The sequence below is a fragment of the Ricinus communis genome, chromosome 1 (assembly GCF_019578655.1).
Source record: "Ricinus communis isolate WT05 ecotype wild-type chromosome 1, ASM1957865v1, whole genome shotgun sequence".
Classification (NCBI taxonomy): Eukaryota; Viridiplantae; Streptophyta; class Magnoliopsida; order Malpighiales; family Euphorbiaceae; genus Ricinus; species Ricinus communis.
In genome coordinates this window covers 30694716-30707646 of record NC_063256.1, presented here as the reverse complement: position 1 = coordinate 30707646, position 12931 = coordinate 30694716, and the positions used below count along the sequence as shown (strand labels likewise).

Here is a 12931-nt window from a genome sequence, read left to right as displayed (position 1 = left end):
CTAAGATTACTTATAAAGAGTCATCACCTTTTTTTTTATCACTTTGGAGTATAGGAAGTATTGAATGGTAATGTAGTTGGTGCTCATTGGTAATGGGTATTTCAAGAAGACAAGGTTGGTGGGGGTAAGGAGTTTGAAGTAGCTTGCAATCATGAAAACATAAGATGAAACCAAGATGCATCTATGGAAAGATTTGGAGAGATGGATAAAGTGGTCAACAAAAAAGTAAATTAATTGGATTGGTTTGTTGTGGATCATGCAATAAAGAATGCATAGATCTTTTTGGGTGATTTTCTCATTGTCATCACACCCTTCATGAATAGTAAGGGTGATGATCCTATGAAGGGTCTAATGAAGAAGAGATTTAAGATATTTAGCACGGGATCTTTTGTCTAATTTTGTTTCAAAAGAGATTTATTTCCAAAAAAAGACCAAACTTACTTAGAGATCTTCTAGAGCGGTGACTCCTTCCTCTTGGAAGTTAAAGATCGCACCAAGTTCACTTCTTGTAAGGAGAGCTTTTGATCAAATAGATTGAAGGAGGTGCCAAGCAGCCAAGTTCTACTCCTTGTCTCTTGCTTACATACAATGAACTCAAGAACTCCAAGGTGAGTTCCTTGTAACCACCCATGCTTGGATATACAAGTTTCTCCATTTAGATATTGTTAACATGCTTAAGGACATCATCATAGATCCTAAATTTTCTAAGGTCAGCATTGAGAGGAGCTCTTGAAGTTTCAAACTTCTTCTTTGCAAGAATCTTGTACTTGCTTCTTGCCTCTTGACTTGTACCTTTCATTCTTGTTGATATATTTAGATAGGAGGTAAGGACATCTTCGTATAGGGCATTACCGTTGCCCTTGTAGCCTTGAGATGTTTCTTTCTTTAAAGCCATGAGAGAATGAGATGCGGTGATAAAGATGTAGAGAAGAAAACTTTGAGGAAATGCTTTGAAAGAGAAAGTTTGCTTTGTAGAGTAAGAATATGTTAAAGTGTGTATGGGAGCTACTAGAGGGTGTATTTGTAGACAAAACTGTTGAAAAAATAATGAAAAATCATTTAAGAGGTATAACTTCTTGTAAATTGTTTAAAATAACGATAAAAGAAATTTACAGAAGTTGTGGTATTCGCGATTGTGATCAAGGAGTGCAACCGTGAATTTTGAATTTCTATCAGAATGGGTAATTTGACTAGTTTCGCGACTGTGATTGCTAGGGTCACTATCGTGAAAATGAGGAGAATCACCATATAGGCAAAGCTTCAATTCTCACCTATTTTCGCAACCATGCCTATCCATCGTGATCGCGATTTTTAAAAATTTGACAAGAATTAAGAAAACTTGAAGAGAAAAGGCACGCAAACTTAGTCTCATCAATACAAAAAATTGACAATTTATCGACGAAAAATACCGTCGATAATGGAAGACAAACTGTCATTAAACACAAATACTAACATATTACTATAAAAAATAATTCATCTATAATTTTATTGTCGATAATTATTTACCTACGGAATACCAGATTGTCGGTAAATTACCAACGGCAATAACCATCGCTAATTGCTCAGTAAGACTGTCGCTGAAGTGCCTTCCTTTTTGTTAATTGGAGACAATTTACTGACGAAAATCTGTCAGTAAATTGGACATTTAGTGATGGTTATCTTTTGATGGTAAACTGTTGGTACTTTATTAAATTTATTTTAGAAAAAAGAAAATAATATCCAAAGTCTATATTTAGATTTTTAGTACTTATGATAATAATTTCGTCAGTAATCTGTCGGGAAATTGCTAAATGTAAAATATAATAACTTTATTTTAATTTTATGTACACCTAAATAATTTTATTGAATAATTATTACCAAAGTGTAAAATTCTTGTAAAAGTTAATTGTATATTAAAAAAATTAGAAAAGTAAACAAGTGTGTGAGACATAAATATTACAATGATATAAAAAAATAGTGTTGAAAGTTGTAATACAGTCTAAATGTCAAAAATAAATTAATGAGTGGTGACTCATCGTCATTAGGAGATTGGGGAAAGGGCTGAGGTTGAGGCTGAGGCTAACCTGAGCGTATCTCTTAGATCTGACGGGCAAGGTCTTGCAAATGCTACTATAAGTCTTGAATATGCATATTCTGCTTCTGAATCTGCAAATTCTGTTCCTACAACTGCACATTCTACTCAGACACCCTCATTTTCAAGTCTTGAAGCTCGGTAGAACCTATACTACCACTAAGATGGTATGTCACTGAAGAAGAGGCAAAACCGCAATGATAAAACTCAGAAGCCTGCGAGCCGAGACCGCAGACTCGACTCTTCTTTTCGCTGCCGACAACCTTAACAAATAAAGAATTGTCATCCATGGTTCAGAAGTTTGTGTAAGCTGCTCTCTCCTCGTCTGATACGTATCCTAAAAATTGAGTGGAACAATTCAAGACATGTCAATAAATTAAAAAATAGAATTAAAGATAATTTACATTAAGTAAGCTACCATACATGAACAGCTTTAGACTTCGAGTCTACAAAAGTCTGGTCGTCACCCTTTTTGGTGTGGGTGTGTAGAAACAACTTTGGAGCAATAGGTGGGCGTCCTAGTGATTGCGCATGATTAATAGAAAGTGAATATAAGTGATCAAAATATATATTGTATTAGAGAAATTCAAATAATAAAAGTTATAACTCGTTTCCCATGCTCATGATGGGTAGCTGTGCCTCCTGTATGCATAGATGGTCCAAAGCCATTAGAAGTGTGTGACAACGGATTCTGAGAATACTGCTCCGATATCCGCTTAGCTTTAAGCGTGTTCTATTCATGTTGCCATCTCTTCGAAGCTTCTGGTTCCACAATCTCCAACTTCTTGCCCCCCTCTTTAGCTCGCATATCATATCACGACATTGAGTTGTAGCTTTCTATTTCCACGCCTCTCGAAGGGCATCACCACTTCCTCCCACAAGCACTACTTTTGCAAAAATACAACGAATTATAAGGTAGACATAATATATATATATATATAAGGATAGACAATAACAAGTTTCTTATGTGCAGGATCCTCAGACGAGGCAAGCACAGAGCATACACTTGTTATTAAATATGCACCACAATGTAGAATGAAAATAACAAATTTTTATTGATAAATAAATATACAAACTTTGAAATAAAAGCTTTAAAATGAAAGCTGTAAACAAAAAAATACAACTTACAAGAGTAGTAGAATACAAGAAAAAGGATTTTCTCTCTCTTTTTCTCACTCTCACTCTCCTCTCAATATATTTCTATGGTAGAACTTGAAGAATATAAGAGTTTCTTATGATTTTTCAGTCTACCTTCTTCTTTGATAGCTCCTCTATTTATAGAGGTCTTCAGCCTTTAGCCTCAATAATTCTTTCTTTGGATGCTTTCGATAATGGAGTGAGGGGCTCCATAGCTTTTCTGAAAAGAAGCAGGAATTCTCTGCCATGCTTCATTATTGTGAAGTCTTCATCATTTTCTTTTTTAAAAAAGTAATGGTGCAGAGTCTTTTGTCTTTTTCCTCTTTTGAAAAGACTTTTTTTTTTTACTGGGTATTTGGCCCATTGTAGAAAATTAACATAGGCTGCCATTTCTGGTTTTCAACCTAAGGTCTTTACAAGGATATCATTTGATGGGCTTAAATATCCCAAAACAGTCAACTTCATTTGAATCACCATCTAAGTCAATTGCTGCTGAGCTGGTGCTAGAAGAGGAAGATGAAGCTTTAGATTTTCCTTTTGAAGAGGCGGTTTTTGACAACTGTTTGATCAATTGTAGGAAATCTTCTTCTGTCTGGGCCGCCGCTAGCTTTCGAAGAATAAAAGACTTATGTGCCAGGAAGGTAGTTTGTTTTTTGGGAGCTGGCAAGAAGCTAGTTTTTGTAAGAAAACTTTGTACCATCTTTGGGGATAGTTTTTCTTGGTGGTTGAATTTGTCCCACCATTTAACTTTGAACCTTCGGGTAAGAATGATTTCTCCATCTGCTGCTTGGTCGAAATGGAAATACCACACACATACCCATTGGAAGAAGAAGTTTGAACAAAATAAAAGCAAGGGAAGGAATTGTCTTTCTATTTTGTTGGGTTTGTAGTGAGCTTTGAATATATTAAACAAAGAGAGAACCTTTGGTATTATGGTTTTCGGAACGTTACCATAATAGTTTCACCATTGTTTAAACCAATATGGGATTTTGGAAGTTTGAATTGTGCTTGTGTCGAAGTAGAAAAGCCAAGAATGGCTTTGTCCTTCATTTTGTAAGAGAAAGATATTAAACCAAGCTTGCTGGTAATCCCAGTAGTTAAAGGTTGTATTGAGGCTTGAGGGGTAGGTGTTTTAGAGGGAGGTTGGAAAAGATCTTGACAAGTGTGAATCCATTCCCCAATCAGAAGGGTGAAGGATTCCATAAAGATCCAGCTTATTCCACATGCACCATCCAAATAATCCTTCACCCTTTTGATTGGGGAATGGATTTACACTCGTCAAGATCTTTTCCAACCTCCATTCAAAACACCTACCCCTCAAGCCTCAATACAACCTTTAACTACTGGGATTACTAGCAAGCTTGGTTTAATACCTTTCTCTTACAAAATGAAGGACAAAGCCATTCTTGGCTTTTCTACTTCGACACAAGCACAATTCAAACTTCCAAAATCCCATATTGGTTTAAACAATGGTGGAACTATTATGGTAACGTTCCAGAAACCATAATACTAGAGGTTCTCCCTTTGTTTAATCTGTTCAAAGCTCACTACAAACCCAACAAAATAGAAAGACGATTTCCTCCCTTGCTTTTATTTTGTTTAAACTTCTTCATCCTATAGGTATATGTGTGGTATTTCCATTTCGACCAAGCAGCAGATGGAGAAACCATTCTTACCCGAAGGTTCAAATTTAAATTGAGGGACAAATTCAACCACCAAGAAAACTATCCCCAAAGATGGTACAAATTTTTCTTACAAAAACTAGCTTCTTGCCAACTCCCAAAAAATAAACTACCTTCCTGGCACAAAAGTCTTTTATTCTTCCAAAGCTAGCGGCGGCCTAGACAGAAGAAGATTTCCTACAATTGATCAAACAGTTGTTAGAAACCGCCTCTTCAAAAGGAAAATCTAAAGCTTCATCTTCCTCTTCTAGCACTAGCTCAGCAGCAATTGACTTAGATGGTGATTCAAATGAAGATGATTGTTTTGGGATATTTAAGCCCATCAAATGATATCCTTGTAAAGCCCTTTGGTTAAAAACCAGAAATGGCAGCCCATGTTAATTTTCTGCAATGGGCCAAATACCCAATAAAAAAATTAAAAAAAAGTCTTTTCAAAAGAGAAAAAAGATAAAAGACTCTACACCATTACTTTTTAAAAAAAGAAAATGATGAAGACTCCACAATAATGAAGCATGGCAGACAATTCCTACTTCTTTTCAAAAAAGCTATGGAGCCCCTCACTCCATTATCGAAAGCATCCAAAGAAAGAATTATTGAAGCCAAAGGCTGAAGACCTCTATAAATAGAGGAGCCATCAAAGAAGAAGGCAGATTGAAAAATCATAAGAAACTCTTGTATTCTTCAAGTTCTACTATAGAAATATATTGAAAAGAGAGTGAGTGAGAAAAAGAGAGAGAAAACCCTTCCTCTTGTATTCTACTACTCTTGTAAGTAGAAGTCCTTAGTTTTCTTAGAAACTGACTTCCACCTGATCCCTTTTGCGTCTATCTTCTCCTCAAAATCTTCCAAATCTTGCATGAGGAAGACCTAGATGGCTACAACTTGCAACAAAACATATAAAACATAATACATGTTAGTGCATATGAATAAATAAATAAATATTTATAAAACAGATACATTATAAAATAAATTACATATTGCTTACACATTATTGCGCAAGTGCACTCGTAGGCGACTATATGTCGACCCAGAATCGCTATGGGATGCGAATCTAACTGTAAATGGTGTACCAGACAATGTAGGCATCAATGGAGGTAGAACTGAGAAGAGTGTTTTAGCTTTGATACCACTTGTTGTCTCTTGGATCTAAGAAGGGGGTGGAATTGGTCACCTCAAATTGTGGAAATAAATTGAGGTATGATACATACAAGAACTTCAAGAAGGATAAAAGAATTTAGAAGAGAGTTAGGTGTTGAGCTAAGGTGCAACTGATCTCTATTTTGAACTTAATATCCAAATTGAACATTGGTAATCTCATGTTTGAGTGTCTATATGACATAGCACTAAAGGAACCAAGAAAAGACATAAGATCCTTAAGCTTTAAAGCAAGTCTTGTAAGAACACCCAAAAAGCGCGAGGGCGCTTTTCGTATGACCAAAATTTTACAAATATGTTGAAAAGTTCACCTGACATCTCACCAATTGCATCATGACACCTGGCAGTCAAAGTGTCAAAGCTTCAAGAAGCGCGAGGGCGCTTCATCTTAGAGCTTGAGACTGAAATTGGCAGAAGATAGCGCGAGGGCGCTTCTTGGCGCAAATAAGGCAAGCATGAGGGCGTTATTATGGCGCGGATGTAGTTTTTGCAATTAATGCGATGTCAGTAACTCTTGAGATATCAACCATCCCATCATAGCCACGTGGCTGGAGCCGTTGGAGGCCCAACGCCTCCTTTCAGAAAGCAAAGCGCGCTTTTCATAATTTTAGGTAATTTTTTGTCGTCCTTAGTATTTTGAATATTTTTCAATCATCTATTTATTTTCTAAAATTTTCTATTATAATTTCTTTAGTATTTCCTATTTTCATTATCTCTGAACTTTCAAAATTAGTAGAGCTTGAAGCAGAAGTGATTCTACATATAAAAGAAAAATCCACCACAAGAGCATAAAATTTTTTCAATAGCTAAGAGTAAGCTAATAGTTTTATTACTTAACTAGATCTTACTACCTGCACCACTTTTCGTTGAATAAAAGTTCACAAGCCAAAATGACTGTTTGTTTATAGTATATATGGAGAAAGATAGTAAAAGATTAAATATCTGACATCTGACTTTCCAATAATGTTTCTAATATTATATTTAAATTAAAACTAAAAAGGAGGCATTCAAATATTTCAAATAATTTTACACTCACTACATAAATTTGAAAATTTTCAAATTAAAAAGTATGAATTTAATTATTTTAATCATAAATAATAATGTAATAGAATTTATTGATGAAATTTAATAGAATTTTAATATTTTAAAACTAAAAATAAATTAAATAATCTTAGATTTTTTTAATTTCTTCAAGAATTTCATTGGTTTTTAAAAATAATTTTATAAGTGTAATAACATAAAAATTATTTATTAATTAATTTTATAATTATATAAATTAATACTATAAATATAATTATTATTACTATCTTTTAGGATTAAAAATTACTGTAGAATTAGAAATTAATTTATTAGTTTATAAGAATATTAAAAATATTTAAATATTATTTTTAGAATTAGAATTCTTGTCTAATTAGAAAATTAATTTTTTTCTTAATATAATATTAGAATTATAATTAAAAGTATTTTATAGAATTAGAGTTATTTTTTAATAAGGAATGTAATTTATTAATTAATAAGTTAATAAAAAATAATAGAATTGCACATAAACTTGAACTTCGTATATACACATATCAAAACAAAAATCATTTATGTCAAAATTTAGTTACACATCTCAACAAATTTTATACTGCAAAATATATATATATATCCTAACAAGTTTCTGGTGTGCAAGATCCTCAGACGAGGCAAGCATAGAGCATACACTTGTTAGATCTAAAATAAAAATGGGAAAATAGGGAAAAATAATATTAAAATAACAAATTCATATTGATGGATGAACAAATATACAAACTTGAAATAAAAGCTAGCTTTAAAATGAAAGCTTTAAACAAAAGAAATATAACTTACAAGAGTAGTTGAATACAAGAGCAAAGGGAAGATGGTTTCTTACTATCACTCTCAAACTCTTTTTTCTCGCTATATTTCTAATGGTATGACCTGAAGAATACAAGAGTTTCTTATTATTTTTCAGTCTGCCTTCTTCTTTGGTAGCTCCTCTATTTATAGAGGTCTTCAGTCTTGAGGCTCAATAATTCTTACTTTGGATGCTCTTCCTAATGGAGTGAGGGGCTCCACGTCTTTTGTATGCTTTTGATAATGGAATGAGGGGCTCCACGTCTTTTGCAGGAATTGTCTGCCACGCTTCATCATTGAGGAATCTTTTTCTTTAAAAAAGTAAAGGTGCAGAGTCTTTTGTCTATTTTCTTTTCTTTTAAAGACTTTTTTTTAGGCATTTGGCCCATTGCAGAATTGTCTTGGGCTGCCATTTCTGGTTTTCAACCCAAGGGCTTTACAAAGATATCATTTAATGGGCTTAAATATTCCAAAACAGTCATCTTCATTCGAGTCACCATCTAGATCAATTGCTGCTGAGCTGGTGTTGGAAGAGGAAGATGAAGCTTTAGATTTTCCTTTTGAAGAGGCGGTTTCTGACAACTGTTTGATCAATTGTAAGAAATCTTCTTCTGTTTGAGCCACCACTAGCTTTGGAATAATGAAAGACTTCTGTGCCAGGAAAGTGGTTTGTTCTTTTGGAGGTGGCAAGAAGCTGTTTTTTGAAAGAAAACTTTGTACCATCTTTAGAGATAAATTTTCTTGGTGGTTGAATTTATCCCACCATTTGACTTTGAATCTTCGGGCAAGGATGATTTCTCCATCTGCTGTGTGGTTGAAATGGAAATACCATACACATACCCAGGGGAGAAAAAAGTTTGAACAAAATAGAAGTAAGGGAGGAAAACGTCTTTCTATTTTATTGGGTTTGTAGTGAGCTTTGAATAGATTAAATAAAGGTAGAACTTCTGGAATTATGGTCTCTGGAACATTGCCATAAAAATTCCACCGTTGTTTAAACCAATATGGGATTTTTGAAGTTTGGATTGTGCTTGTGTCGAAGTAAAAAAGCCAAGAATGGCTTTGTCCTTCATTGTGTAAAAGAAAGGTATTAAACCAAGCTTGTTGGTAATCACAATAGTTGAAAGAAGTATTTAGATTTGAAGGGTAGGTACTTTGGAGGGAGGTTGGAAAAGATCTTGGTGAATGTAAATCCATTCCCCAATCTGAAGGGTGAAGGATTCTTTGGATGGTGCATGTGGAATATGCAGGGTCTTTGTGATCTTTATACTTTTTGAAGTATTTGAATTTTGCAGAACTAGTTACCTCAAGGATAGACTGGTAGTAAGATTGGGGTTTTGATTTATTCCAAGGTTTAAAGTACCATCATGGAGGGAAAATTTTAGAAACTAGTTTTGAGGGGCTTTCTGTACAGAATCCTTCCTCAATAGTTAAAATGCTTTAAAAATTTTGCTTTTCTATATACTCATTGGTTTTGAAAAGTTTTGTTTGGGACAAAACTATTTCTTGTGAGTTAGGCTTTGAAATACTTTGAGAGCTCTGAGATAGGTTTTGAGGAAAAATTTCTATCTCAGGTTTTGGAAAAGGGATAGAGAGTATACCTTTACCTTTGTTTGAAGAGGAAGACGACTTTGGAGAAGTTTTTGGTTGAACTTCAGTCCTTGGTACTTGTTTTGAATATTCTTCGACCATCTTTAAAAATTCGGGAGTTTGATGTGCAAGCCACTCCTGAATATGGAATTACTTTTGGGCTGGGTCTTCTTTTATTTTTTCTTGGATGATCTCAGTCCAGGTTCTGATAGGCTTTGAAGAGGAGGGTAAAATCTCCTTTTTCGGGCTTTGAACAGCTTTTGTATTTGCTGTTGGCTTTTCCTCTTTGTCTTTTGCTCTTGATTTTCTTGGCATTGTCACTCCTGTTTTTGAAGGAACTCTCTGGTTAGAAAGTCTGGATTTGAATTTGAATCTCCTCTTATGTATTTGATTCTAAAATCAAAAACAGAAAGAATGGCTTGCCATCTGGCAAAAATCTATTTTGAAGCTATATTTTGAACATCTTTTTGTAATACTTCTTTCGCGGATTTACAATCAATCCTTAAAAGAAATTTTTGATTTAAAAAGTCACTTTGGAATTTTGAAATGCATAAAACTATCGAAAGAATTTCTTTTTTGATAGTTGAATAATTCTTTTGTGTATCATTCCAGTGTGCAGAAGTAAACTGGACAATGCATTCTTTGTTGTTTTGAACTTGTTTGAGAATTCCACCATATTCTAAATTTGATGCATCAGTTTCAACAATTTTGAATGCAGATGGATTAGCTAGGTGTAAATATAGAATTTCAGAAACCTACTTTTTAATACTTTGGACAATCTTTGTATGCTCATCAGTCCATGCAGGGGGATTTTTCTTTAATCTATTATGGAGGGGTTTTGCTAAACAGTTCAAATTTAGATAGAAATTCATGACATAATTTAAATTGCCAAGGAACCTTTGCAATTGAGTTTTTTTCTAAAATTTTCTCTAGAAATTTTGAAGTAAAAGCTAGAGACCTTTCAATTGGGGTGATAGTACCCCGGGAGATGTAGTGTCCAAGAAATCTAATTTTCATTTGGAATAAAGATACCTTGGACTTTGAAACTACTAGACCATTTTTCTTAACAACATAGAAAAATGTCTTCAAACGTTTGAAATGTTGCTATAGAGAATTTGAAAAGATTAGCGCATCATCGATATAAACAATGCAAAACTTTGAATAAGGATTGAAAATGTCATTCATGATTTTTTGAAATTCAGAAGGAGCATTTTTTAATCCAAAAGGCATCACATTCCATTCGTATTGACCAAATAGAACTGTAAATGCAGTTTTGTACCGATCTTTAGGATGAATCTGGATTTGCCAAAATCCTGATTTCATATCAAATTTTGAAAAATAAAAGCAGAATGAAGCTTTTGAAGAAGATCTTTTTTGTTTGGAATGGGTATCTAATCCACTTTAGAGCTTTATTCAAAGGTTTGTAGTTAATCACCAACTTAGGTGTTCCTCTTTCTATCTCACTATTTTTGTTGACATAGAAGGTTGCACATGACCAGAGGAATCTGGATTTGGTAATTAAACCATTTTTCTCTAAATCTTTTATTTCTACTCTACAATGGCTTTCAAGGATTTCATTCATTTGGATAGGTCTGGCTTTGGTAGGAATTTGCTTATCACTAAAATCTTTTTCATATGGTAAATCCACCATATGCTGTTTTCTTTTCCAAAAAGCATTAGGAAGACCAGAACAAACTTCTTTTTCAATTTTCTTTTGCAAATCAGAAATTTTTCTTTGGACAAATTTATTTTGCAATTGGCTTTGGATTTTTTTTAAACCCATATCTTTTTCCAAAAAGCATTAGGAAGACCAGAACAAACTTCTTTTTCAATTTTCTTTTGCAAATCAGAAATTTTTCTTTGGACAAATTTATTTTGCAATTGGCTTTGGATTTTTTTTAAACCCATATCTTATTTTAGGTGGAAAAGCTGGGTTTGTTTTCCTTTAATCAAAGCATTTATCTCAAAATTATAAATTGAGTGAGCTTTTATAAGATTGAGATTTCTCTTCTTGGGTTTTTCTATAAAAGGAAAAACAATCTTTGAATCTTTAGCTTTAAAGATGATACCAGCAGTAGTTACTTTGAAAGGAGTAATTAAATTGATAAAAGGAGTTCCCAAAATAACAGTTTGCTGTAAATCCTTTGTAAGAATAAAAATATTTTTTAAAGCAATATTGTTGTTTAGAATTGCAGCTTCAGTTTTCCTCGCAATTCTGATTTTTGAACTATTGGATGAGGTGAGCCTTTCTTTTGTTTCTTGATGATACCTTTTAGGAACCAGCTCATAATTGATACAGTTGAGGTCTGCTCCTGTATCAAATAAAGCTATAGTTTCTATTTGAAAATCACCAGGGAAAATGAGTTTTATTCGAATCAAATATTTTCTTGAGGTTATTTCTTTTATAACATTAATGAAGTTTTCTGGGACATTTTCGGAAACCTCAAGATTTTGAAAATCATTTTCTTCTTCAGAATCAGAATCACTATTTTATTTAAGAATCAAGCTTTAGAGCAAAACAGAATCATTTTGTTGTTTTTTTTTCAAATCTTTGAGTTATGTTTTAATGGTTTTGATTTCTTTTTGACGTTCTTGGATAGTAGGGAGAGGGTTCTTTAACTTTTTCCCTTTTTCCAAGATCATAGGTGTTCTTACTAGAAGAAGGGACGAGGGTTTCAGTTTTTAGAATTTCTTTCAAAACTTGTTTTTGGATTTGAGGGTCATTAATATGCTTGACGGCTTCAAGAAGAGCTTCTTATTGCCTAGTGAGCATATTAATATTCTTTGGAATATCATTAGATTCTAATTCAGAATAATCGGATGAGGTTTTAATTTTATCAATTTGAAATTTTTCCTCACTATTCGAAAATTCTGATTCAGAAGAATCAACAAGAAGAGCTGAAATTTTGCTCAAAATTTCTTCTTCTATTTAGAGCTCATGAAGTTTTTTAGAAAACTTGCAATACTTTGAAGTGTGGCCCTTTTTCCTGCATTTGTAGCAAGTAATTTTGCTAAAATCTCTTTTAGAATTTTGTTTTGGAAATTTAGAAGAGGATGGCCTTTTGTAGAAATTCTCTTTATTTTTTGGTGCTTTCCTATTTTTGAAAAAATATTTTTTCTTAAAAGATTTAGAAAAACCTTCTTTGCATTTTCCTTTGCAGGTAGGGAAAGGTTCTATGGGATTATACTCAAACTGGTTACAAAAGCTACCTAGCTCCTGCTTAGTCTTCTTCATTTCCCATTTGAGTTGTCTTTGGAGTTTGAGGTCATGAAAAATTTTCAAACCCTCTTTCTGAGTAAGGCTAGCTAATTCACCATAAGTGTAGAAATCATAAGGGATCTGGCCATTGTGGGCTTCTCTTATGGTATTCCTAACCCTTTCACCTAGTATCTTAGATAAACTGACTAAGAACTTTTTTTTCCATAAAGGTTGGTTTGAATC

At 33.4% G+C, this 12931-nt stretch overlaps 1 long non-coding RNA gene across 1 annotated transcript; it reads right to left on the bottom strand.

Moving 5' to 3' along the window:
* Positions 1–1929: 1929 nt before the first annotated feature.
* Positions 1930–6819, bottom strand: LOC125371082. The gene is made up of 3 exons (XR_007217288.1): positions 5699–6819; positions 2495–2955; positions 1930–2408 (listed from the first exon to the last, which is right to left on the bottom strand). It is a non-coding gene; the product is annotated as an uncharacterized LOC125371082 (long non-coding RNA).
* Between the last annotated feature and the right edge of the window lie 6112 nt (positions 6820–12931).